A 17589-nucleotide genomic window follows, 5' to 3' on the forward strand; every position below is an offset into this window, starting at 1 on the left:
ACTTCAAATTATCAGATCCATCAGCTTACATGCATTAATATTGATGCTAAAATAATGGATTAAATAATTAAAATTAAATTATTCAATCGTTAAAATAATTCAATTTAGTAGTTTAAAAAATGCCCCAATATTTTTAAGAAAAAGAATGATTTAAACAATAGTATTGTTACAATTTTAGTGTAAGAGCCATGACCTACTGGTAAATGTGATCACGTGATCAGACCTGTGTTGATTATGCAGATTTCGTACATTTTCCCATCTGGTTTCTCCTCTTCTTCACATAGTTTCCTGTCATCTCTTAAATGCCTGTACACATAAAAGATGTAGAAACAAATTAAAATTCAATATTTTCAGTTAAGAAATTGATCAAGATTTACTTTAAAACAATATTCACTTAATAATTAGAAATAGAAAGTAACACTGAATTAAACATGACATTTTAAGATTGAAAAAGTAGTAAAAGTGAAAGTGAAATGCAGGACAGTAACCACAATAGGCATCCCCCCCCCCCCCCCAATAAATTGTTCCCCAATATATAATATTTCTTAAAGTTGTTCTTTATTATGTATGTTCTCTATTATTGTGACAAATTGTTTAAAAAGTTTTTCAGATTAAAAGGCGGTTTAAATGGTTAGTTCACCCAAGTCATATGACATTCTTCTTTCAGATGAATAAGAGTTGAGATATATTATAAAAGTCCTGGCTAATCCAATCTTTATAATGGCAGTGACTTTTGCTCTGTTTTTGAAGTCCATAAAAATGCATCTGTCTGTCAAATAACATGCTCCACGTTGGCTTCTGGAGGTTAATAAATGCCTTTGGAAGTGAATTGATGCGCTTGTGTAAGAAAACTATCCATATTTAAAACTTTAAATAAAGTAAAGTTTCAGCCGATTGCAGCTTCTGCAGTTCAAAGGCTTACACGACCAGTTACGTCAGACGTTGCGTAAGCCTTTGAATGTAAGCCTGAGAAGGCACTTTATTTGACAGACCTAGTGGTTGAAATGGGTACTGCAGTCCAAATTTGAAATATTGGAAAGTGTTATTCCCCTGCCCCCCGCCCCCTTAGGCTCAACGCTTGCGCGGGTTGCCAGCTTCAGAACACAACAGAAGTGAGTGCAATTGAAAATGAAAGCCACACTGTATGTTGATGAGTTGATTAATCCTGCGTATCTGCAAACATATAATGGTATTTTTATGCTTTAGCAAAGTGAAACACTTACATACAGCACCTTTAATGTTCACTGAAAATTATTGTGAATTCCAACACAATACTTTTAGTTTTTACAGTGAAAGTGTGTACGTGATAAAATATACATTTAAACATTTAAAGCTGCAGTCCGTAACTGTTTGCACTCTACAGTCCCTGACAAAAGTCTTGTCGCTTATCTATTTTCTAGAAATACCTGATATTAACCTGACTTTTAATTAATTAATTGGTGTTAGAAATAGCTCATATGAAAAGCTAAAACCCTCCCAAATGATGTTTAATGCACTGAAATAAATAATTTTCACAGAAGAAATATTTATCATTTAATCAAGACAGAAAGGTCAAATTTTGGCAAGACAAAAGTTTTGTCGCATATATAGAAATTGAACAAATTTACTGCAAATACAAAAATATGTCAGCAAATTAAGTTGTGGTGCTGTGAGATCCAAATTTAATATCTTGTATGACTTCCATGAGCTTGAAGGACTGCATCCATGCGGTTTGGCAAGGATTCATACAATTTATTGATGAAGTCATCAGGAATAGCTAAGAAAGCAGTCTTGCATGCCTCTCAGAGTTCATCAATATTCTTTGGTTTCGTCTTCCATGCGTCCTCTTTCATCCTACCCCATATATGCTCAATGATGTTCATGTCTGGTGACTGGGCTGGCCAATCCTGGAGCATCTTGATCTTCTTCACCTTGAGGAACTTTGATGTGGAGATGGAAGTATGCGATGGAGCACCGTCCTGCTGCAGAATTTGGCCTCTTTTATGGTTGGGAATATAAGAGGTAGCTAAGATTTCTTGGTATTTTAGACTATTGATGTTTCCTTCCACCCTGCAGATCTCTCGCACACCCCCATACTGGATGTAACCCCAGACCATGATTTTTCCGCCACCAAACTTCACTGTTTTCTGGGTGAATCTCGGATCCATCCGGGCACCAGTAGGTCTCCTGCAATATTTGCGGCGACTGTGGTGTAATTCAATAGAAGATTCATCTGAAAAATCCACCTTCTGCCACTTTTCCTGCGTCCATCCTTTTAGCAGGCTGTGGGCCTTGGCAAATGCAACACGGTTTTTCAATTGTCTTTTGTTTAGTGTTGGCTTCTGGGCACTGATTCGACCATGGAGGCCATTTCGAGACAGAATCCGACAAACTGTTCTGGTTGACACAGGGACTTCAGGTGACCAGGTCTCGTGGGGCTCTGCTGCAGTGGAAAATGGGCTGGCCTTGGATTTACGAGCCAACAAACGGTCCTCTCGAGCAGTTGTCTTGCGGGGTCTGCCTGACCTGGACTTGTCAAAAATGTCTCCAGTCTCTTCAAATCTTTTTTTTATCCTCTGTACTTGACACTGAGACACATTGAAGGTGTCTGCCACATCAGCAGTGGATCTGGTGTTCAGCCTCTTGATAATCAAAACTTTAGTCTCAAGGTGAATCTTAGGCATGTTTGCAGAGGTCTAGTTGTAGTTGATGTGAAGGTCTAGTGTACTGGGGTTCTTTTTATACACACTTGAGACCTAATTGATCCATTATTAGTCACAGGTGAAGCTCATATGACAAGGTGACAACACTTATGTCTTTGCAAAAATTGACTCAGTGGGCTTTACCAAGCTGTGAATATTAGAATACTTTTTGAAAGTTTAGTTTTTCACTGAAACATTATCACAAAAGCTGGTGGGATTAAAATGAGCAATTTCTTGTAAAAAAATCTTGATTAGAAATATATTTCAGCGGCACTTTAGGTCAATTTGTACACAAGCGACAAGACTTTTGTCAGGGACTGTAGTGGTTAATAAACAGAACTGCATGCGTCTTGCGGAGGAACACTGCAGCCGGAGCTACTTCTCTCTGTTTATGTCTATGGCGGATCACGCAGGGACTGTGCTCCTCCGCAGCAGTACCTACCAGTCTGGGCTGAAATAGTCCCAATATAAATACTTATTATAAGTGTACCATAATGATTCAGGGTAAGACTAAAGCACGGTTTGGAAAATGGATTCATGTTGTACATTCTCATTATATAATTTTTGTAAATCTTGAACATAAAAAAAGTTACAGACAGCAGCTTTAATATTTTAACTATTTTACAATGGTTATGTTTAAGGACCCACAGTAACATAGAGTGACGAAAACTACTCAACTTTTTTAATGTAATTTTCCCATTTTGAATGATAAAATATGAAATATTTTTGAAATATGCTATCATTTAAAATATGTTGATACTGAATGTACAAGACAAGAAACGTTTTTTTTTCCCCTTTTTTTACACACATTTTTGACATAGACATACAAACGTGTGAATGTGTACATATATTTTAAATAGTTTGAAGAGGATTACTTTACAAATATACGGACTATAATTAAGACCATGAACTTATTTTACCATTCTTATTTCTTTATTCCCTTAAATCCATTCGAATCCTCCAATTACTTAATTTCTTTAAATAAAAAGACCTAATGTAGGAAATACATTTGTGTTCACACTGTCTAGGTCACTTATTTAGTAAAACAAATTTGTCCATCACCCTCTTAGCTCAAATATAATAAGGATTTAAACTCAGCGATGGAGCCTTTCGCCGGGAAAATCCATGAAGGCGATTAAAAAAAAGACTCCAGCCCCATTGTTTACCGGCCCATTAACAAACAAACATCAAGCCCCATCTCTCTAAAAACTGCTGACAGAAAAGGCGACGATTAATCACCATGGCAACCAGCCTCTTGATTACAAACTGCTTGATGGGGCTTTGGGATGCAAGGGGACCAGAGGAGAACGGGAGGGGGAAAAAAGGAGGGGGGAGGAAGCGAATTTAAAGAGCATTGTGCTAAATTAGAGGCCTTTATGAGCAGTAGCGACTAACGGGCCGCCTGATCTGCATACCAAGTGAAGGGTTAACCACGTCCCTGAGGTAATTTTGAACAATCAGAGCTCCAGTTAGCAATTAGTGAATTAACTGTAATGAGTCTGTGGTTGCCATAACAACAACGGTTTTTAAATGACACTTGTCAAAGTGAAGAACACTTGAACGTTGTGGAGATGAGCCCTTTTTATTAGAAAGGGAGGGGGTGTACGTTTAGTTGAGGTCCATTTAATTATCCGAGAGATGATGAGCATTATTTGTTTGTCTGAATAAACATAAAACATACCAACAAAACAACGTAATTAACCTGTGAAATCAGATCGAGATGAGTGCATCACATAAAACTTTCAGCTTCACTGGATGAGTGTGTGTGTGTGTGTGTGTGTGTGTGTGTGTGTGTGTGTGTGTGTGTGTGTGTGTCTGTGTTTGTTTTAGTGCATTTCCGGTGTTCTATTCACAGGTAGGTGAGGGGAGTTTTATAAATTCATGCAAACAGGGTTCAGTGATGTTTTTGTGTGGGCCGGAACTATTATTTTATAGAGTAGAGATGCAGACCAAAAATTCGGAGAGGTGTAAAATGGATAAATAGCTTTCTCTCTCTACTAAATGGAGGGTAGAACAAGATTTGTGAAAAATATGGATATATAGAGTGTGGAAAAAGAGGAGGAAAAAATAAATGACTGAAGGATGGAGACGATGTGTGTGCAATATAGCACAGCCGTCATGCTTTCTCAGGCTGTGTCAAACTGAGATGCTCCAGGTTTCTGACAGACAGCACACAGTGTGGAGGAAGAGCACCTTAAACTGCCTTTAAACAACACTCAGAGTTTAGTGCTTTGTCTTCCTTCAGCCCTTTCGCGCACATTCAGCCTTTTAATGAGAAAACTGTCTGAAATATGGGACGCAGACAGTCTACTGACGCAAGCGAGACTGTCACACAGAGGACTGTAATGGAAAAGCCATAGAGTAAGTCATAGAAAGTTGCTAAACAACCACAAATGGGTCACAGTTGAACTATTGCAGAGGGTAATGAGGAATGTACATCTTTGCATAATGATTGCAAATGTTAAAATTGCATTTCCTCATTGTGTCTGTATCCCTGTAAATATGCTGCTTCAGAGATGCAAAAATTTGCATGCTTACATTGTTTTTTTCACATGCAGTAAACTCAGGCTGCCTATGGGGAATTGATGTATTTCACCCATATTATTAAACCCAGCATGTAGACGGTGGTGGTATTGTGTGCCACTCTGTGGGGTTAGCGCAAGATAAATCACCACTGTTGCTACATTTCTGCTGAGAAGCTTTCCGTACACCATGGGCCGAGCTTGTTACATACTCTCATATGTGCACACATACACACATTGCCGAAGGGTTTTCAGATGGCTATATGTCATGCAGTTATTTGTGTTTATGCCATTAGTGTTGAAACATCACCGCTGTGCCCTGCAGAAACCACAACAACAGTAAAAACACACTGCACATATACAGAATCTGGTTGATTAGTGCTGCTGCGACATTTCTGTGTAAAATCATCAAAACTAGGCCTACCATTGATTGAGAAAGAAGTACAGTGTGCCTTTAAAAATAGGGCTGCACCAGGGAACAAGGATGGCATCAGATGGTAAAACTGGTAAATTGTGAAAGCCCTAGGCATTGCCATTAGGGATGGAAATCACAAGAGAATTTAAACATCTTTAACGGCTCCATGAACTATTTTAAATTCAAAACTTTCAACGGAAAAATATTAGAAAAAATGCGTTTAGATAAACATATTGGCTTTACACACTTTAAGATGCAATACAACAATTGCCTTGTCTCTAAATTGAACCAAAAAATCCTAAAACAATTTTAACATTTTAATATATTTTGATAAAATACTACAGATAAAGAGCAAAATGTATAGCTCTTTGATATCAGATATATAGTAACACGAACAGGTCAGTAAGAGATTAGCAAGGGATAAGTATCAGTTTAAAGATTTATGCTTGATTTACAAAAAAATAAGTGAGTCCTTTTGTTCGAGAATAGAACTACACTTTTTGTGTAGTGCATTTTGATACACTGATAAGAACCGACTCATAAGTCATTTGCTTGGGAATCCAACTCCCGGTTGCATATATTTTTTTAAATTCACTATTAAGAACGTCACTCTTGTAGGGTTGTTTTAAAACAGTATGGACCTTTTCGCATTTTCAGGGTTCTCAGAAGCGGAAGTTGTCATAGTTGGGTAACCTTCTATAGCAGTGAATGGAAGACGGTAGCAAACAACATTTTGTATAAATAATATTGTTATTATTATTAATAATAATAAACTGTCCTTGGTATTATAACAAAGTGGAAGTAATTGGAAACAACAGCAACTCAGACAAAGTGGTGGGCCATGTAAAATTACTGAGTGGGGTCAGCGCATGTTGAGGTGCAGTGTGCAGAAGTCAGTAGCTATTAACCTCCAAACTTCCTATGGCTGTCAGATTAGCTTAACAACAGTGCGTAGAGAGCTTCATGGAATGGGTTTCCATGGCTGAGCAGCCGCATCCAAGCCTTACATCAAGTGCAATGCGGAGCACTGAATGCAGTAGAGCAGTGGAAATGTGTTCCCTGGAGTGTCGAATCACGCTTCTCTGTCTGGCAAGCCAATGGACAAGTCTGGGTTTGGCAATTGCCAGAACGGTACTTGCCTGACTGCACCATAGACCGTAAAAAAATATGGACGACTCGACATCATCCATTTCTGCTTGCCAGAGTTGAAGCTTTCAGACGGCCTGCACGGCGCTGACATCTTGGGACCGGGTCTGCGCAGTAGTGATTTCGGGGCAAAGTTGCGCAGTAGAAAGCAGGAAGTAGAGCAGGAAGTACTGCTGCGATATCAAAAGCCTGCCCACACTCTCACAGATGCAGAACAATGAATTATGTTTGTGTGAAATAAACAGTTATAGAAATGTAGAAATTAAAGCTAAAGCCCCAATCTTTTTCCAAAAATCCAGAAAAAAAAGTCAGTTAGTGCCTCAGTGACGACTTCACTCAGAGAAGATGTCGAGCTCAGCTGTCAATCATGATGTCACACACTCCGTTTTTATAGCATCAAGTAAAACTAAACTTATTTTAAAAACACACTTGAAATTAAATCATCGTTATGATAACTGCCTTCAATGACATAAACTAACTTTGGGAAAAAAATATTTGATGTGTAATTTTATTGTTTAGTTTGCCTCGTCCATTAGAAAACACAGAGGGGCTACTATACTGGGACCAGTCACCGGGGGCTATCGAGGCGCGAAAGCTTCAGTTTCTGAGAGGGATACTGCAGGCTTGGACTGCACTGTCCCAAGTGTAAGGTTTGGTGGCAGGGGGCTAATGGTGTGGGGGCTTTTTTTCAGGGGTTGGGCTTGGACCCTTAGGTCCATTGAAAGGAAGTCTTAATGCTTCAGCATAAGATATTCCCAACTTTGATGGAACAGTTTGGGGATGGCCTGTTCCCAGTGGCGGCTACGGGTCTGTCAGAGAGGGGAAGCTCATTTTCGGCCAATTGTCTTATTTATTTAAAAGTAAATTCTGCCCTACGTTCCTTTTCAAGAAAATGGTCTTTTACCCTGTGAATGAATGAACGATCTAAAAAAATATTAAACTCTGTAAAACTGAAACAAGGAATGTGGTTTATAATTGTGTGAAATGTATGATGAAAATCAAGCAATTTCGCCAAGCAAATATCAAAGAAATAGGTTGCAGCAGTTTTTATTTCGACTGAACTTGAGAAATCCGCGATGGGACTGAGCGCGAATAGCTTCAGTGATTCCTTATAGTACAGAATCGCTGTCAGTCAAAAGGAGATGCAGACCCTCCAATCATCACGCAGAAGCTCGGAGTCCGGGCCAGCCCACTCCCCATTCACTCCCAGAGACGCTGCGCGTCCGTGGGCGGGACATAATCGCAGCGTTTATCCAATGACCGTCTAGTTTCGAAGTGCTGAAAAAAAACGTTCAAAGCAGCCCCATTGAAGTCAATGGACGCTGGGCTTCAATAGGGAAATGCACTGTGTCTGTGACGCTGCGGGAATGTATGAGAAGGAAATCGAGTCAGCCGACCTGCTATATGTAACTGTTTCTGAACGAACTCGTCTTTGAGATGAACGTTTTCTAACGCATTTTTAGTCAATACAATGTTAAAATAATAGTACATATTTGACCATTAATTTTGTGACATTATAAGGGAAGCCGAGCTTCCCTTGCAGTCTTAAAAATAATCGCCACTGCCTGTTCCAACATGACTGCGCACCAGTGCACAAAGCAAGATCCATAAAAACATGGAGGAGCTTGACTGGCCTGCACAGAGTCCTGACCTCAACCCGATAGACTCGTAACAGAGACTCGTCCAACATCAGTGCCTGACCTCACAAATGCACGTCTATAAGATTGGTCAAAATTTCCCATAAACACACTCATAAACCTTGTGGAAATCCTTCCCAGAAGAGTTATAGCTGCAAAGGGTGGGCCAACTCCATATTAAACCCTACAGATTAAGAATGGGATGTCATTAAAGTCTGTCCCTAACACTAATTAGTCATGTACCATAATATTTACATGATAATCCAATGTACCTCAAAGTTCCTGTAATCATGGCATTACAGAAATGGAAATCTGTGGAGTCTGTGCCCATATTTAAAGTTTGGCTCAGAAACGTAAGTAATGCATTACCCCTCAAAGAGATATACGTTGTCAAATAGACTCAGGACATTTGGAAAAAATATGGAACCCAATAAAATCCTTAATTAATCTTGATGTCTAACTTCTTAAGGCTTAGTTGTCAAGGCTAGTGTGCTCTGTGTATTTAAACTAGTCTTAGATATGGTCTGCTATTTTAAGGAACAACAATTAGGTTAATAACGATTGCTGCCACCTTTTGTTTTAGTTCTATTTAATGTCAAAGGGAACAAGTATTATCCTTAGAGATAGGATAAGTTGGGTAAGTGTCTTTTACCTACAGTTTTTCTTTCCATTCATATATTAATGTGTAGGATCATAGATGCATAAATGTGTATGCATATGTATATATGGTGGTGTAAGTATAAGTATTGCACATATATTTATAAATATGTGTTATATAAATATTTTTTTCTTTATATATATATATATATATATATATATATATATATATATATATATATATATATATATATATATATATATATATATATATATATATATATATATATATATATATATATATATATATATATATAGTGTGAGGAAAATAAGTATTTGAACACCCTGCTATTTTGCAAGTTCTCCCACTTAGAAATCATGGAGTGGTCTGAAATTGTCATCGTAGGTTCATGTCCACTGTGAGAGACATAATCTGAAAAAAATCGAGAAATCACAATGTATGACTTTTTAACTATTTATTTGTATGATACAGCTGCAAAAAAAGTATTTGAACACCTGAGAAAATCAGTGTTATTATTTGGTACAGTAGCCTTTGTTTGCAGTTACAGAGGTCGAACGCTTCCTGTAGTTTTTCACCAGGTTTGCACACACTGCAGGAGGGATTTTGGCCCACTCCTCCACACAGATCTTCTCTAGATCAGTCAGGTTTCTGACCTGTCGCTGAGAAACACGTTTCAGCTCTCTCCAAAGATTCTCTATTGGGTTTAGGTCTGGAGACTGGCTAGGCCACACCAGAACCTTGATATGGTTCTTACAGAGCCACTCCTTGGTTATCCTGGCTGTGTGCTTTGGGTCATTGTCATGTTGGAAGACCCAGCCTCGACCCATCTTCAATGCTCTAACTGAGGGAAGGAGGTCATCCTCTCCTTAATACAGTGCAGTCGCCCTGTCCCATTTAGAGAAAAACACCCCGAAAGCATGATGCTACCACCCCCATGCTTCAAAGTAGGAATGGTGTTCTTGGGATGGTACTCATAATTCTTCTTCCTCCAAACACATTTATTGGAATTTATTGAAAAAGTTCTATTTTGGTCTTATCTGACCACATGACTTTCTCCCATGATTCCTCTGGATCATCCAAATGGTCATTGGCAAACTTAAGACGGGCCTGGACATGTGCTGGTTTAAGCAGGGGAACCTAGAGGTGAGATCTTGCATGGAGCCCCAGTCCGAGGGAGATTGACAGTCATGTTTAGCTCCATTTTCTAATCATTGCTCTAACCGTGGACCTTTTTTCACCAAGCTGCTTGGCAATTTCCCTGTAGCACTTTCCAGCCTTGTAAAGGTGTACAATTTTATCTCTAGTGTCTTTGGACAGCTTTTTGGTTTCGGCCATGTTAGTATTTGGATTCTTACTGATTGTATGGGGTGGACAGGTGTCTTTATGCAGCTAACGACCTCAAACAGCTGCATCTAATTTAGGATAATAAATGGAGTGGAGGTGGACATTTTAAAGGCAGATTAACAGGTCTTTGAGGATAAGAATTCCAGCTGATAGACAGGTGTTCATACTTATTTGCAGCTGTATCATACAAATAAATAGTAAAAAAAAATCATATATTGTGCTTTCTGGATTATTATTATTTTTTAGATTGTGTCTCTAATAGTGGACATGCACCTACGATGACAATTTCAGACCCCTTCATGATTTCCAAGTTGGAGAACTTGCACAAAAAAACAAAAACATTTTTTTGTGCATATATCTATATCATGGAAATACGTTTTTGAACACCCTGCTATTTTATATATATATATATATATATATATATATATATATATATATATATATATATATATATATATATATATATATATATATATATATATATATATATATATATATATAAATATTTGTATGTATTCTCATCAAGTTAATTTTATTTATTCCTTCCCTATATTTTTATTTTTCCTTACATTTATATATTCATACATTTACATGTATTTTATTTAGTGACATATTCATTTATGAATGCAACTTGCTTATTAAGATTAATGAATGATGGCAGTGTGAAGTCTTGTTTCAACATTTCTTATTGCAATTAATATTCCCTGTTTATGTAAAGCTTAACAACAACAAAAAACTTTTTAAATAAAACAAAATAATAATATCATCAAAAAATCAATAAAATATCAATAACAAAATATAAAAACATGGTATCACCATGGTACATTTGTCAAGTTCTTATGTTGACATCACAATGTGTATGATGTGATTTTAAATGTATGTTCATATAATTTCAGTGACCTATATAATGTTTCAGACAGATTGGGCCTTGTATCCACAAATAGGGCACTTAAGCATGGGACAAATTCTGAAATTAAAGGTTGAGATGGGATGAAAGAGGAATGTTGAAAGAATTGCATATATCCTTTGTGCTGTGATTGGCAGGTTTATATGAACATGTTCCTCCCATTTGGAACTCCATTAAGTGCTTTCATAAATCTGACCTCATTGTCATGTACTCTCAAAGCAGAGAGGGGTCATGGGCAGATTGGTGGGGTTGGTTAGCATTGTTCCAGGAAATGGCACATACAGTATATTGTCATTCTCTTCTTTATGCTCCATGTCAAGACAAATTTTGTCAGTGCCTGTCTATTTGTTACATTTTCACTTGGTTGCCTAGGAAGATGCCAGAATGAAACAAACAGTTTAAAACGGTCTAAAACACTAAATATGTAACCGTGCTACCCCTTTTTTTCTAATCATATCAGGTACATTTAAGTTCATGTTCGGAACAGTTCAGTGACCTCTGAGTGGTGGGACCAAATCACTACATCAAAAAAGAGCCACACAAGTCAATACCCGATAGCAGATTTAATGATTCCTAGAACTAAATATCCAAAGAGCAGCTTGTTGTCTCTGACGAAAATAATTAAAATTAACACAGTTCCAAATTCCAGTTATGCACATTGTTCAAACAGTGTGGCTTGTATTGGATATAGTTACATATAATTCAGCAGTTCTGAAGTTCTGCCATTTTTTGCAGATGATTCAGTCTACAAACTGCCTTTATTAGGCAGGTGACTTTTTTATATCAAAAGCAGAACACACAATACTATTCAGAGTCTCATTCAGTAGAAGCCACAACTGTAAATAAACCGAGGACCCTCTAGATGGTGTTATGTTTATCACTAAAACATTCACAGTGGAAGGCTAAGGCATTTTTGACAAATAATGCCAATATAATTCTCCAATAATAATATAACACTTCACAAAAGCTGCTTGAGAGAAACTGCCCTCTGAACAGGGGTGAGAAGAAGACATTCAGAACTCGCAAGAAGTCAAGGCCTAGAGTGGGTCAATAAAAGATTCTGAAATGAAAATAACAAGAAGTGCAAGTGTTGCACCCAGTGTTGTTGAATTTACTTTGAAGATGTGGCTTTCCTACTTAAAAATGTATACTATACTTACTACATGATACTTAAAGGTGCACTATGTAACATTTTTTTCCAGTAAAATATCTAAAAACCACTAGGTCAGTGCTTTATATTTTGTTAAACTGACAACTTACAATATCCTAAATGTTTCCAACTATTTGTAAATCGTGAGGAAAATCGCTATTTTAACCATAAAAAAATGGGACGTCTGAGGGAGTCGCCTGTCAATTGCGTCATATCTGCGTAACCCTGCATTTTCCGTTTTTTTATTCTGCAGAAATGCTTTACTCTTAGCAGTGTAAACAAGTGTCACAGCAGCCGCCGAGCGAACGCACAGAGTAAAGGCATAACATAATTTTCAACACACTCAAACATATCTAACATGTTCAACAGAGTTGTGTTACCTTATAATCATGGCTGGGAAAGCGGAAATAACGCCAGCGACTGTGGCATAATTAAAGTCCCAGAAAATATGTTGTGTTCATCTTATTAACAATCACTCCAGTGTCCTTGCTCAGCTCCACAACACGCGGCCCTGCTCTGCTTCATACTACAGTAATGTTAATTATCGCATCAATTAATATGATTTATGTCCGAGTCCTATCCCGATTCTTTTTTCCACCTGCTGTGAGGTGAAAACCACATGTCCCAAGATTCTGCGCTCAAACTTGGCATCCACAAAATATGCCTTGCTTTTGAATAGGGGACCTGTAGCGAACAGAAAAGTTAAATAGTGCACCTTTAAGGGGGTTATATCTTTAACTATCCAATGATAAAATGTATTAGAGCCAAAACAATGCTTTATTTTTATTTTTATTAACGAACAACCTCAATTTGAATAACAAATAAACTAAATACAACTAAAAAACTAAAATACTTTCCAATAGTTATACAAATGACCATTTAATTAAATATTCACTATAAAATTATCTAAAATGCTGCACTGACTCAAATCAGTGAACCGTTTAATCTGTCAGAATGAACCAATTCCCTAAAAAAGTTACAGTATTTTGAAAGAAGCTAAACTACGGTTATTTAACAACTCAGAGCTTCACAGCATGACAATAAAAAAATAATAATAATAATAATTCAAGCACTAAAATTTCATTCATTCATTTTGAAACTGTTCATTTACATAAACTGTCCACATTAATCCACTCGTTAGAACTTTCATAAGCTACATTATTGCTCAAAAGTTTAGGATCAGTAAGATTTTTTTTATTTATTTAAAGAAATCAATACTTTTATTCAGCAAAGGATACATTATATTGATTCAAAGTGACAGTAAAGTAAGTTATAATAGATTTGTATTTTAAATATTAAATGTTGTTCTTTTAAACTTTATATTCATCAAAAATGTATCATGGTTTATAAAAAAAATATTAAGTAGCACAACTATTTCAACATTAATATGAACATTAAGGGATATTTATTGAGCACCAAATCATCATTAGAATGATTTCTGAAGGATAATGTGATAATGAAGACTGGAATAATGATGTCTGAAAATTCTGCTTTGCCAACACAGGCACAATTGAAATTTTACAATAATTAAAAATACATAGAAAACAGCTATTATAAAATTTAAATATTTGGCTGCAAAGAAGCTTGCAATATGAGTGTAAAAACAGCAATGTGTAGCAATGCATTTAGTTGCTGCATTGCTACTCATTATAAAATTAAGTATTCTTGAAAAGCTACACCATTTTGAACTACAGTTGAACTATTTTGTCACGCTTAAGTTAGTAGTGCAGCTACTTTTGGTTAGATACTCTCCAACACTGGTTGCTGGTCTTCATAATCATTTAATAAGAGAAATGGGCATTTCAAAATTAAATATGCCACTCTACAAGAGATTTTATACAGGCACACAGCTGGAAGCACACAGATACCAGCTGTTAGCCACAGAGACAGAGCAGGAGGGAGAGAATATGGGATTGTGGGAGATTTTAGAATGACCTGCGGGTAGGGTAAAGCTAGATCAAGAGAAAGACAGTAGATTAAAACCGTAGTCTGAGGGACAGACTTATTTACACATAGATCCAATTCACTCCCGAGCTTCATACAATCTGACAGAACCATCCGACAGGCTGTCCTGCGTGTGTATGTGCATGTTTGCACGCTCACAGGTTGACCTAGTCAGCAGTGTGTCCAGAGCTCTGAATGCGGCAGTAATTAAAGTGAATTAGATATGTGCTGAACCTATTTTCTGGCCGCCAATACTTTTCTTATTGGGACGGATCAGACTGGCTTTTACGGCTGGGGATTCGAGCCAACGGAGGAGAAAAGGGTGAAGATTTATTCAGAAAGAAAAACCTCCAGAAATTTCAATGCACTCAAATGCAGGTGGTGGTGTGGAGAAAATCACTTTCTCTCTTTTTTCCCTTCCTTTATTCCAGAGGGACGGAGATGACAGCAGCAGGAAGAAGTGGAAGTACCAAGGTTCAGTGGAGGAGGAGAACGGGCATGCACATCAAAGACTCTCGGTTGGAGTGTGTCCACACCTTTCTTTTCTCTTTTCTCTCTCTCGCGCTCTCATTAACTCTCACGCAGACGTGCACACACCTCTCACAGACTCGTATCCGCCAGACAAACGACCGTTTTTAATTTGTGTGACAATACATGCGGATGGCCCCTTATTTGCAAGGGGAAGCCTGGAGCTGCTCCCATTTGAATAAGCACACATCTGGGTTATCAGGGATCAGAAGCCTGTGCACATAGACAAGCAGAGCATGACGAGCCAGGCTTGGCCCTCACCACTGGGGCATGAACCACACCGCACAGCGCAACAACACAACACAACAAAGCACAGCCCAACACCAGGGTTGTGTGCCATTGAACTCAATTCCTTAATTATTTGAATACTGAGGTAAATCAGCAAGCCTTTTTTGAAGGAGGCAGATTTAAAATGAACCTTATATTAAAAGACTATTTTAACCCGAAAAAGTAAAGTTTGCCTTGAAAATTTTTTGAAAAAAGTTTGATGGTTGCTAGGTCTTAGACAGGCAGACAGACAGATAGAACAACAGATAGTCAGACAGAATGACAGAACGTCAGAAAGACAGATAGATAACAACAGATATATAGACAGACAAGCAGATTAATAGAATGACAGATAAAACTATAGATAGTCAGACAGACAATGATAGAACGACAGACAGACAGTCAGACAGACAGAATGATAGAATGACAGATAGACAGAATGATAGAACGTCAGAAAGACTGATAGGTAACAACAGATATATAGACACAGACAGACATAATGATAGAACAACAGACAGTGAGACAGACAGACAGACATAATGATAGAACAACAGACAGTGAGACAGACAGACAGACATAATGATAGAATGACTAAGATAGATAGATAGATAGATAATAACAGATATAGACAGACAGACAGAATGAGATAGAAAGATAGAGCTAGATAGATAGACAGACAGACATAATATAACAGATAGACAGACATATAGACAGACAGATGGACAGAATGATAGAATGACAAAGACAGATAGATAATAACAGATATATAGACAGACAGAATGATAGAATGACAGATAGAAAGATAGCCAGACAGAATGACAGAAAGACAGATAATAACAGATATATAGACAGACAAACAGATAGTCAGACAGAAAGACAGACAGAAAGAACAATAGAAAGACAGACACAGGCACATTTTTTTATTTTATTTTGTATGTTTCATTTTATTGCATTACAAGTAAATTATTTTTCCTGTCATTCCAATTGTGGCCAACTCGATTCAGTTTCCAAAATATGAATATCAATACTGAACACAATACATTACAGTACACTTTGCAAATGTAAAAACTTTTTACAGATTTACAGTTACAGGAAAAAGCAACAACAGAAATAACACAAAAGAAGAAAATCACACACACACACACACACACACACACACACACACACACACACACACACACACACACACACACACACACACACACACACGCCAGACTTATGTGTCTGCGGGGTTCCCAGTAAAGCTCAAATTAAAGACTACACTAAGATGCAGCAGCACTTTCATGAAAAAAAAAACTCACATTGGGCTTTTCATCCTCATGTCTTATTCCCTCATGAGGTGGGAAGAAAAACCTGAGTGAACAAGTGAGCATTCTCCCAGAAAATATCATTTCCTCCCTCTGTCAGAACAGCTGAAGACACATCTTGTTTGTGCTTTTTTCCCGTGTCAGCTGCAAGGCCCTCTTGGCGACAGCAGCCCGGGGAGAGAGAGAGAGAGAGAGAAAGCGGCTCCCCTGGGGGGAGGAGTTGCCTCAGGCCTCAGAAAGCCTATTTACGACAAGCTGTGCTTGTTACTTTCATCAAAATAGAGCACAGAGCTTTTCTTCTCCCCTTGTTTTCTTGTGCTTTTGGCAGGAGGTTGTTATTGTAAAGCACCAGGTTCCATTGTGCTTGACCGAGCAGTGAAAGTGAAGGAAGGAGGACGGTCATTCTAAAAAATGTTTTACTTTATGACTTACAAAATGTTGAAATTTTGAATACAGTTCTCTCCAAGTAGCTAATAGCAAGTATGTGTCCTGTAGCAAGTAATCGTACAGGACAATTTGACTTCTGTTCACTTTATTTAACAAGTTAACATGTCCAGATAATCTACAAGTGATAAAGGGAAATAGATTTGGCTTGGTATCTCCCCTGTTTGGACTATTAAATAGGAGATTTAGAAAAATAAATTTAAATTTATAATCAGATTAATTTATTATTTCCCAAATGAATATTTCAAGTTAAAATAATATATATATATATATAAGTTAAAATAATAGCCTCTTCAAAGTCAAAACTTGAACATGTTCTTTTACTATTTTTTTTTTCCCTCAAAATGCTAGTTTTTACTAGCCTGACAAGCCAGACCCACATCAAAATGTTTGGTCTGGAAACTCACCATTGACAGAGCTCAATCCGAGGGGCGGGATAAACGGTTGTCTTTCAAACTCCGTCTGCACGCGATCGGATAGCGCTACAACCAACCAGAGCAACGTGAAGCGGAGCTAGTTGATAGATTAAATTTTCGCCGTATCCGGTCGGCAAAACTCCAACACATCTTCCCTTTTTAAAAAGTGACTTCAGTACCGTTTTTTAAAATCTTTTCTCAGAGAAAAGCTTAACTCCAAGCGGTCAAAGCTGATTCGAAAGACCGCCATACGCAAGCTTCT

The sequence above is a fragment of the Pseudorasbora parva genome, chromosome 3, assembly GCF_024679245.1.
Source record: "Pseudorasbora parva isolate DD20220531a chromosome 3, ASM2467924v1, whole genome shotgun sequence".
Lineage (NCBI taxonomy): Eukaryota > Metazoa > Chordata > Actinopteri > Cypriniformes > Gobionidae > Pseudorasbora > Pseudorasbora parva.